This window comes from Dreissena polymorpha, chromosome 1 (genome assembly GCF_020536995.1).
Source record: "Dreissena polymorpha isolate Duluth1 chromosome 1, UMN_Dpol_1.0, whole genome shotgun sequence".
NCBI classification, from domain to species: domain Eukaryota; kingdom Metazoa; phylum Mollusca; class Bivalvia; order Myida; family Dreissenidae; genus Dreissena; species Dreissena polymorpha.
Window position 1 is genome coordinate 784,700 of NC_068355.1, and position 11,703 is coordinate 796,402.

Sequence of the window (11,703 nt, forward strand, 5' to 3'; positions counted from 1 at the left end):
TTGGACGCACTAATGGCGTCAAAACAAATAGAGCAATCCGAAACCGGAAGCGTCGAGTTTCTGAGAGACTTAGAAGAGAGCTATGCTGAAAAATGTCAATTTGGACTGGCGGTGAGCGAGAAACTTGGCGATCTTGTGAATAATGCCATTGATCGGCCTCTTCGTAATGACGCTTTCAAATTGTTGGAAGACAAACACCAAATCCCCAGCAATTGCACCCGAATGACGGTTCCTAAAGTTAACAGGGAACTGTGGCAGGCTTTCAGGACAGCCAGACCTGCTGATCTAGCTATGCAAGCATCCCAGAAATACATGGCATTGGCCATGGTTCCAATCATTAAAATTCTGGACATTTTTGTGAACAATGGGGATAAAGAGGAAGTGAAACAGCAGACAAAAAATTCTTTTCGCATCTTAGCTCAGGGAATGAACGCAAACACAAACAAAAGAAAGGATTTGATAAGACCCTCTATCCCTGCAAAATACAGGAAAGTGTGTGGAAATGATGTTCCGCCATCAGAATTTCTTTTTGGCGCTAATTTGGAGGAGCGAGTAGACGCCGTGGAAAAGGAAGAAAAGAGATCCAATAAACTCTCTGGACAGAAAAACACCACCACCAATGACAGGCCTTTTTTAGGCCAGCGGAGGCCACAGGGGCCTCATGGATACAACAAATTTCAACGCCATCAGAAGCCGTACCACAGAAATGTGCCGGCAAAGCCACAGGGGAAACCCATGCCGAAAGGGCAAATAAGGAGAAACTAACTGTAAGTACAATTATTAATGTAAACAATACGCCAGAGAATTTAAATGGTGGCCATGTAGCAAAATACATTGACAATTGGCGTGATTTAACATCAGATGAGTGGATCTTACAGACAGTGCAAGGTTATCGAATAGAACTGAACAGTATCCCTAATCAAGCCTTTGTGCCAACACCGATATTATTCAATGACAGAGAAAGAGACATGATTAATTCTGAAATGCAAGCATTTTTAAGTAAACATATTATTGAAGAAGTTGAATACTCTCAGTATGAACAATTCTATTCAAACATTTTCATTAGACCAAAAAAGGATGAGTCTGTTCGTTTCATACTAAATTTAAAACAATTTAATGAAAACATAGACAAAATTCATTTTAAAATGGAAACACTTAAATCGGCAATAGCAATCATTCAACAAAATGACTATTTTGCTTCTATAGACTTGAAAGACGCATACTTTAGTGTGTTAGTGCATCAGGATGATAGAAAATATCTCAGATTTATGTGGGAAGGAAAACACTATCAATTTCGTACACTGCCACAAGGCTTATCATGTAGTCCTCGAGTGTGTACGAAATTACTGAAACCGACATTTGCATACTTGAAAAGTATGGGACATTCAAGTATTCCATATATCGATGACAGTTTATTGAGAGCAAAAACTAAAGAACAATGTCAAGTAAATGTTACAGAAACAATTCAATTACTAGACAAACAGGGCTTTACTGTCCACCCTATAAAATCAGTTTTTGATCCAGTTCAAATCATAGTATTCTTGGGGTTTATCCTCAATTCAATTACCATGCGAGTTATGGTTACAGAAGAACGCCTTGAAAACCTAATCAAGTTAGGGACAACAATAATTTCTAGGCAAAAGGTTACAATACGTGAATTTGCACAGTTGATAGGTAAAATGGTAGCTTGTGAACCTGGAATGCAGTATGCACCTTTGTATTATAAAGATTTAGAACATGAAAAAGATCACCATCTGAAGCAGTGTAAAGGCAATTATGATGCACATATAGTGATTTCTGACAATAGCAGGGAAATGATTTCAGCATTTCTCAAGTATGGTAAAAACGCATATAAGCCCATTACACGAGAGGCTCCCGCTTTAACACTATATAGTGATTCTAGCAAAACAGGGTGGGGCGGGGTCAATGTTACCTATAACACACACACAAATGGGTTATGGTCTGAACAAGAAAAACTTGAACATATTAACGTACTAGAGCTCAAAGCAGCTTTATTAACTATAAAATCATTAACAGGAGTGATGCAAGATGCACACATTCAAATTTTTATGGACAATACAGTCGCAATATCATATGTTAACAAGTTTGGAGGCAAAATGCCAGCATTACACTCCATAGCCAAAGAACTTTGGTGTTGGGCTAAAGACAAACATTTGTTGATTAGTGCATCCCATGTTCCGGGCGTCGACAACAGCGCAGCTGATGATTTAAGTCGCAAAATGAATGATGATACTGAGTGGATGTTAAACCCAGTGTATTTTCAGGCTTTAACAGCTATAGTTGGGGTAATGGATATAGACATGTTTGCTTCCAGAATAAACCATCAACTGCCACAATATGTTTGATATACACCAGACGCACAGGCTATTGCCGTTGATGCCTTGTCATTATTGTGGACAGATACTAACAAAGTTTATTATTTGTTTCCTCCTTTTAGTATCATCAGCAGATGCATTCAAAAAATTGTGACAGACAAGGTGGAAACAGCAATTCTGATTGCTCCATTGTGGCCAACCCAGATGTGGTTCAGCGTGTTGCTACAACAGACTTGTGCACAGTCTTACATCCTACCATCCAACAGAGTTGTACTAATGCCAACGGACCAGAACAGGATCCACCCAGTTCGGAAGCTGAAATTGGGAGCTTTTGTTTTATCCGGGAACACCTCCAGGGTGCAGGATTATCACAAAACACTATTAACATCATCTTGCAATCCTGGAGAAAATCCACCGTACTACAATATGGGACATATTTCAAAAAATGGGTGTTATTTTGTGACAGGCAGGAAATTAATCTGCTTACAGCATCTACCACATTAATTTTGGAATTCTTGACAGAGTTGTTTCACAATGGGTTGGGATATAGCACCATCAATACAGCTAAGTCATCATTATCTTCTTTTTACAATATTATTGATGGTAGAAATATTGGGATGGAACCATTAGTTCAAAGATTCATGACAGGTGTTTTTACAAGCAAGCCGTCATTGCCGAAATATCATAAAGTTTGGCCAATCAAGGCTGTCCTTGATTATATTTCGGCGTTGCCAAAAAATTCAGAATTTACCTTGTTACAATTATCAGAAAAACTAGCAACTCTGTTTATGATTCTATCTGGTCAAAGATGCCAAACTATTCATTTGTTCAAGTTAGATGATTTACAAATAGAATCAGACTATGTATACTGTGTGATATCACAATTGGTGAAACAGTCAAAGCCGGGACTTCATGTTAAACCTTTCAAGAGAGATAGGAACCCTGTAAATAAAAAACAATGTTTAGTAACAACTTTAGTGCATTACATTCACCGTACTGAAAAATTGAGAAACACTGATCAGTTGTTTATTGCTACAGTGCAGCCGTTTAATTCTGCAACTAAGAGTACAGTGGCTAGATGGGTCAAGTCATTGTTGAAAAAAGCAGGGATAGACATAACCCATTTTGGTGCACACAGCTGTCGGGCAGCATCTACGTCAGCTGCGTCAGCAAAAGGTGTTCAAATTGACACTATTATGCAGGCTGCAGGATGGAGCTCAGCAAAAACTTTTTATCAGTTTTATAACAAAACTATTGATATGACATATGCTGGAGCATTATTGTCATAGATGGATTATGTTGTAATATTAATTATAATGTGCATTGATACATGTAACAAATTGGGTGTATGTATATATATAAATATATAGTTAATAGTTGTTCATGAGTTGCATAATGATATTACTTGGAACAGTTATCAGTTAATAAGAACCTGATAATACAAAAATAATTCATGTATTATCAGTTTGGAATAATGAAGAATGCTGTCTAGCTCTAAAATCTCATGGAAAGTCTGTTCAATAAAATTGGAAATTAATCGAGACTTTATGAAGATTGATTGTAATTTTATTGAACCGAAGCTGACACAGACTTTACATGCCCTCCCATATACAAATGTATATAACATCCCACCCATGAGCACCATTCTTCATTATTTATAGACTCTCTAAAGAATGACCTTCACCGACAACTTCCGTTCTCTCATGTAAAGTCTGTGTCAGCTTCGGTTCAATAAAATTACAATTAATCTTCATCAAGTCTCGATTAATTTCCAATTAAGTTTCATGATCCTAGGCGTAAGCATTCTTGAGTTATCATCCGGAAACCATTTTACTATTTTGAGTCACTGTGACCTTGACCTTTGACCTAGTGACCTGAAAATCAATAGGGGTCATCTGCCAGTCATGATCAATGTACCTATGAAGTTTCATGATCCTAGGCCTAAGCGTTCTTGAGTTATCATCCGGAGACCTTTTTACTATTTCGAGTCACTGTGACCTTGACCTTTGACCTAGTGACCTGAAAATCAATAGGGGTCATCTGCCAGTCATGATCAATGTACCTATGAAGTTTCATGATCCTAGGCCTAAGCGTTCTTGAGTTATCATCCGGAAACCATCTGGTGGACGGACCGACCGACCGACTGACCGACCGACATGTGCAAAACAATATACCCCCTCTTCTTCGAAGGGGGGCATAACAATTTCTTTGAACAACATTCCGTTTTAAACACATAAAAAACTATTTTTCTTTCATTATTGACATTTTCATTCCTACGCAGAACTACTTTGGCGGAAGCATAATTCCCCAAACCAGGGGAATGTGATGCGTCTTAGTATAGAGGTGACAATAGTGTAGTGACGTCCCCATCTATGTATAGAATGTGGGCTTTATGATAACTTTGCTACTGAAGAGCTTTAGCTGTGACAACTAATTCTTTAATCATTTGAATATTATTTAAATGTAATTGTATCATAATAAAAAGTCTTAGAATTTAATGGAAATTCTATACAACAATTAAAGTTAACTTCAAAAGGCTCTAACTTTTTTGTCACAAATTTCTGGTTTGCTCAAAATCTTTTCGTATAAGATTTAATTGCTATATATGAATCACATATTCATATAAGTTGGTGTAGTTTGTCTCTAATTTGCAAGGGTCAAATTTTCCAGTAAAAAATATTAGTGTGTCAAGCTTCTGAACATGTGTACATATTCAATTATTTAACAATAAGTTCAATTGCTTTTTTTTGTAAACATTCAACAAATATTTGGTTTCCTTATTTTTCATATAAATAAGACACTAAGATACGACTTCAACTGAGATTTGAAATTGTTGCAGTAAAAACAAAGCAGAAATCATTTGGTTCAAAGTTTTGAAGTTTCTATGCTTCAAAGTATTTATCGCAGTAGACTTCGAGTAATCGAGCAGTCAACTTTGGTATACAGTCATATGCCTGCATGAAATATTTGTTCAGTCAGAGATAATAATTTATTATTTATGTAACTAACCACACATACATCAGTAACCATGAGTATGGTAATGTGTATGGCATATTAAACATAACAGAAAAAGGTGTACATATATTTACAGACATTCTGGTTATGAACATTGAAGACATGGTCAACATACCGGTGCCTGATGTACAGTTGTCATTATTTTCAGCATCGCACAATTCACAAGCATAGCCTTTCCATCCAACCTGTTAAAGCATAAATAAATTAAACACACTGGAATAACATCTACAGTTTCATGCCAGATAAGACTGTGCAGTACCCACTTTCCACTTATATGGTAATTTTCGTTAACAGTAAGTCGCTTTTAGCAAAAATCCAGATAAGATTGAAAGTGTTGTCTGTGATAAGCTTGTGCAAACAGCATAGGCCAAAGCGAATCTAGAACAACACTTTACACCCATACATTAAGACCCATTTTCCTAGAGAGTGGTTCATATGTAAATATCCAGACACCATGCATAGTTCCTACAGTCGTATTTCCAGAAACAATGCATAGTTCCTACAGTCGTATTTTCAACCAATCAAATTGTGGAACTGTATTCGCTGCCAGACAGTTTGTTGCTACCGATTCACGCCCCATTTGTTAAATCGATATTGAAAAGTGTTGCTAACAAAAGTATTAATAAAACAAGTGTTCCGCGGTTGGAGACATATGCCCCCTTAACACCTTGACCTTTGACCTAGTGAAAATCAATAGGGGTCATCTGCCAGTCATGATCAATGTACCTATGAAGTTTCATGATCCTAGGCCTAAGCGTTCTTGAGTAATCATCCGGAAACCTTTTGGTGGACGGACCGACATGTGCAAAACAATATACCCTCTCTTCTTCGAAGGGGGGCATAATAATTTCAAAATGGTACCAAGACGTGCGTGGGGAACATGCAAGGCCGATGCCCGAGTCCCTGAGAGAATGAACGGTGCCAAATTCATAACCTTGCCTAAGCCAAAAACTCAGTTAGAAAAATGTTTAAGATGGATTAAAGCGTGGAGCCGTCCACATGAGCAGCTCAATGTTCCGAAAATAGATGTAAACAACGTCGTTTGTTCCACAGTAAGAACTTAATTTACTTCATAATATTTTTCTTTAATGATTGCTATTTTATGTACTAGAGCTACTCTTTTTTTGTTCATTGTGATGATAATCATTAATGTAAAATTCACGTTTAACAGCACTGCTAACATATGCATACATGTATTCAGCGATTTTCCTCCTTCTTTATAAAGTACCGGTAAACGGTACTTTCCCAATCGAACGAAAATTCCCAAATTCCCAAAACGGTACTTTCCCAATCGAGCGAAAATTCCCAAATTCCCAATCGGCATCTGGAAAAATCCCAATCAGCGTCCGAATTTTTTCTCAAAACGATCGAAAGTTTCGTAAAAAAACCAACTTTCGGCGAGCGAACAAAGAAAATCGTATAGTTGTGTGTAACCACGCGCTCGATTAATTTCGGGTTTTATTATTCAGCGCATTCAATCAATAGAGTTGTTACTGTTTCCGGTTCTTTTGCCAGGCAGTCGGCGTACTGTTTTACGTCGGTTTGTAACCTTATCGTAGTTTGAAATGAGTCATAATAGCAAATATTATGCCAAAAAACCAATCGGAACCATCTATCACAGGACACATTGACAGCACTAATGATGCTGTGCAGGGAGGGATGCAAGCAACTGAGTGATGATCAAACATCAAAGATTGTTGAAATTTTCACAAAAATGAAAGAGAGAGACATTGCTTTAAAAGAGATTAAAACAACTAGTAATTGTTTTGGTGTGTTCTTTATAATATTATGTTATTTATATAAACTTTATAACTTAATGGTCATTAAGGCATGCCTGCAAATGATTATTTAAATGGGTATGTTCAATTAAGTATGAACTGTATGATGTATTCAATAAGACCCAAACTTCACGACGTGATTTTCCCAATTTCAGGATTTCACGACTCGATTTTTCCCAATTTTGAGGTTTTCACGACTCAATTTTTCCCAATCGGATCGGTACGGGTACTTTTCCCAATTGGACAAGGAAAATCGCTGGTATTGTACATGTACACATCTAAATTCAATGTATATGCACTGGTTAATAATGCACTGGTTAATAAAATGTACAAATGCAAGCATTGGCACACCCAAGAGGTTAAACTCTGCCTATGGAATTGTGCAAATGGTTAACAAAGTCTGTAAAGGTTCAATTTCAAGAAGAAGTCCAAGTACCTTATACTCATGCAGAATGCTGCATAAAACTTGACTGGCATTAACTTATAGCTCAATTATGTCAGAATAATAACCTTCAAAAGGTTGACAAAATAACTAAAAACACAAAGAAATTCAATGAGAGCCAGTTGTTTTAAATATAAGTAACCTTGATACTGCCCATTTTATGTGTTGAGGTCATATCATAATTCTCAACACTTAATTCCCCCAATACATTCCCAAGTGATTTACAAGCAAAAAGTTTCCTTAATTTAATTATATAGTAAGAGGGCAGTAGAGGAAACCTTAACTAAACACCAGCTCCAGACACGAATGCCCAAAATATCAACATGCAACTATCTTATAACCAAACTGTTTTTTAAATTTGGTCCATTAACAATTTTGCATGGTATACCTCGCAGCCACATTTTCCAGATCCAAAGATAGTGTCATTACATCTGCCGTGACCACTGCAAGGTGTCTCCACTCCACCAGGGCATGCTGCAAGCAAGAAACAAGGAAAATCACTACAGTGACTCTATATGGAGGCTGATTTATGCCAACTTTTTTTCTAACCCATTATTGACAAGCTAGAAAGCCAAATCTTAATTGAGTCACTCTTAAGTTGGCATTCTGATGTTTTACATGTTTGCTTGCTTCAATTTTATAACAATTCCACAATGAAAATATAACAAGAGGGCCAAGATGGCCCTAGTTCGCTCACCTTAGAGGAGTCGGTTCATTCAATCTTTACCAAATGTCAAACTTGACCTAAATATTGTCCAAACAAACATCCTGGTCAAGTTTCATCATTATTTCATCTGCGAGTCATGATCAATGTACCTATGAAGTTTCATGATCCTAGGCGTAAGCATTCTTGAGTTATCAGCCGGAAACCATTTTTCTAAGTTGAGTAACCGTTACGTTGACAGCCATTGTGAATACGTTTTTTGGCACTGTGACCTTGACCTTTGACCTAGTGACCTGATAATCAATAGGGGTCATCTGCGAGTCATGGTCAATATACCTTTGAAGTTTCATGAACCTAGGCATACGCGTTCTTGAGTTATCATCCGGAAACCATTTTACTATTTCAGTTCACCGTGACCTTTGATCTAGTGACCTGAAAATCAATAGGGGTCATCTGCGAGTCATGATCATTGTACCTATGAAGTATCATGATCCTTGGCATAAGCGTTCTTAAGTTATCATCCAGAAACCATTTTACTTTTTCAGTTTACTGTGACCTTGACCTTTGACCTAGTGACCTGAAAATCAATAGGAGTCATCTTCGAGTCATGATCAATGTACCTATTTAGTTTCATGATCCTAGGCATAAGCGTTCTTGAGTTATCATCTGGAAACCATTTTACTATTTTGGGTCACCGTGACCTTGACCTTTGACCTAGTGACCTGAAAATCAATAGGGGTCATCTATGAGTCATGATCATCAATGTACCTATGAAGTTTCATGATCCTAGGCCTAAGCGTTCTTGAGTTATCATCCTAAAACCATTTTACTATTTCGGGTCATCGTGACCTTGACCTTTGACCTAGTGACCTGAAAATCAATAGGGGTCATCTAGGAGTTATGATCAATGTACCTTAGAAGTTTCATGATCCTAGGCCTAAGCGTTCTTGAGTTATAATCCGGAAACCATTTTACTATTTCGGGTCATCGTGACCTTGACCTTTGACCTAGTGACCTGAAAATCAATAGGGGTTATCTGCCAGTCATGATCAATCTACCTATCAAGTTTCATGATCCTAGGCATAAGCGTTCTTGAGTTATCATCCGGAAACCATTTTACTGCTTTGGGTCACCGTGACCTTGACCTTTGACCTAGTGACCTGAAAATCAATAGGGGTCATCTGCGAGTCATGATTAATGTATCTATGAAGTTTCATGATCCTAGGCATAAGTGTTCTTGAGTTATCATCCGGAAACCATTTTACTATTTCGGGTCATCGTGATTTTGACCTTTGACCTAGTGACCTGAAAATCAATAGGAGTCATCTGCGAGTCATGATCAATGCACCTATGAAGTTTCATGATCATTGGCATAAGCGCTCTTGAGTTATCATCCGGAAACCATCTGGTGGACGGACGGACCGACATGAGCAAAGGGGGGGAGGGCATAATGAGAAAACTGCCCCCCTCCCAGCGGCCATGTTAGTCAACTGACCGGAACCATTTTTTAACTCAACTCTCGTATCAAGGAAACAAATGTTCTGAGCAAATTTCATGAAAATTGGGCCAAAAATGTGACTTCTACTGTGTTCACATGTTTTCACTATATACATATTGAGACAAATGTCCCGCCCACTGGCGGCCATGTTTTTTCACCGATCCCAACCATTTTCAAACTTGTCCTTGATATCAATAAAACCAATGTTTTGACCAACTTTCATGATGATTGGGCAAAAATTGTGACTTCTAGAGTGTTTACAAGGTTTCTCTATAGCCAAATAAGGAAAAAACTGCCCCGCCCACTGGCGGCCATGTTTTTCAACGGATCAGAACCACTTTTGAACTCAACCAAGATATCATTAAGAAAAATGTTTTGACAAAGTTACATGAAGATTGGGCATGAAATGTGACTTCTACAGTGTTAACAAGGTTTTTCTTTTTTTTTGACCTAGTGACCTAGTTTTTTACCCGGCACAACCCAGTTTTGAACTCGGCCGAGATTTCATTGGGACAAAGCTTCTGACCAAGTTTCATGAAGATGGGACAAGAAATGTGGCCTCTACAGTGTTTGCGAGCAAATGTTAACGGACGGACATACGACGGACAAAGACCGGTCACAAAAGCTCAGGTGAGCTAAAAAGTTCCAAATGTCCAAAGATAAGATGAGCCTGGTTCTGGAAAAACTGGGCTTAGACCACTCGGCCAACCATGCTCATACAATTAGTGGTGGACATGTATTTCATACTATATAAGCAATAAACTATAATGACAACAACAGCATTATGTAAAATTATTCAATCGTTTCGCGGTGCAACACTATAATTTTCAGGTTTTTAAATTGTCAAAAGATGCATATAATGGATATTTTAGAGCAAAATAGGTAAATGGTCAGTATTATTGTTTCTTCACAAATGTTATAACTACAAGTAGTACAACGAACATTTGTGAATCTGAAACAATATTTTTTAATTGTCAATTTACCAAAACGTGAAAAGGCGGCCACTTTCATGCATGTGTGTAAAGTTTCATCCCAGCAGGGACCGAATTTAACCTATTAAGGCACTTGCATTCTTTTGCAAGTTGATTTTTTTTTCACTTGCAAAATGAAAAACTTAATTGCAATTGGGGATTTGTATATTTTTTTATTTAAAACAATACATTTCTTGTACCATATTGCTTAAAATTGTGCATTATATGTTGGCTACTTAAAAAAGCATAATCATTGTCGCTGTCAAAAACATAATCTAGATTGATGTTAAATTCAGTCATCCATTTTTTAACTTTTGAAAGCTGCTGTCGGCGTGGCCTTCTCCGTAGTTTTTGGAGCTTTAAGTTTCTTTGCTGTCTGACAGTGTCCTCGGACACCAGCCTCTTCAGAAATGTGTCCATAGTTGATGAACGTTTTTGATCGTGCAGACAGAAAGATTTTTAGAAAGTCGTGATCACCAAGCGCCTAGCAAACCATAGCTCGTACCAAAGTAGCTTCCATTGAATCTTACAACAACAACAATGGCGACCGAATTTGTTTATGCAATTCTTGAACACTTTTCAATCGTTTAAGCAAGATTTTGATCTTGAAAATGGGAGTCGTGATTATTGAAAGTAATTATCTCTCAATACTTAAAGGTTTTATGGAAAAAAAGGTTTGATAAATCTGAAATTTCTACTCACAGAAAATTGAAAGCTTTATATTTGTCAACCCGCTATCCATAAATCTCGCTCGCATTTTGCGAGTAAGTTAGCTAAGTTTAGGTCCCTGACCAGATCAGCCTGCGCCGTCTTCGTTATAAATCGATACGTTCTTATCCAATAAAAACAATACTTCTTCCTTGTCGGGTGGTGCGGTAGTTGAGTGGTAACACTCTGGTCTACCATTCCAGAGGTCCCCAGTTCAATTCCTGGCCAGGGCACTGGAAATTTCAGAAATGCTTCAAGTGTTTCCCACCCAACTAGAGATGTACTGGTATG

The 11,703-nt window shown here is 37.6% G+C and overlaps 1 protein-coding gene across 1 annotated transcript in view; it reads right to left on the bottom strand.

Moving 5' to 3' along the window:
* Positions 1-11,142, bottom strand: part of LOC127868275 (stabilin-2-like) — a 114,933-nt gene extending 103,791 nt beyond the window's left edge. The window contains exons 1-3 of the mRNA XM_052409908.1: positions 11,017-11,142; positions 7,960-8,045; positions 5,467-5,536 (exon numbers count right to left, since the gene is read on the bottom strand). The gene's annotated coding sequence lies outside the window, so the exon portion shown is untranslated. The remainder of the gene's footprint in view (positions 1-5,466; positions 5,537-7,959; positions 8,046-11,016) is intronic.
* Between the last annotated feature and the right edge of the window lie 561 nt (positions 11,143-11,703).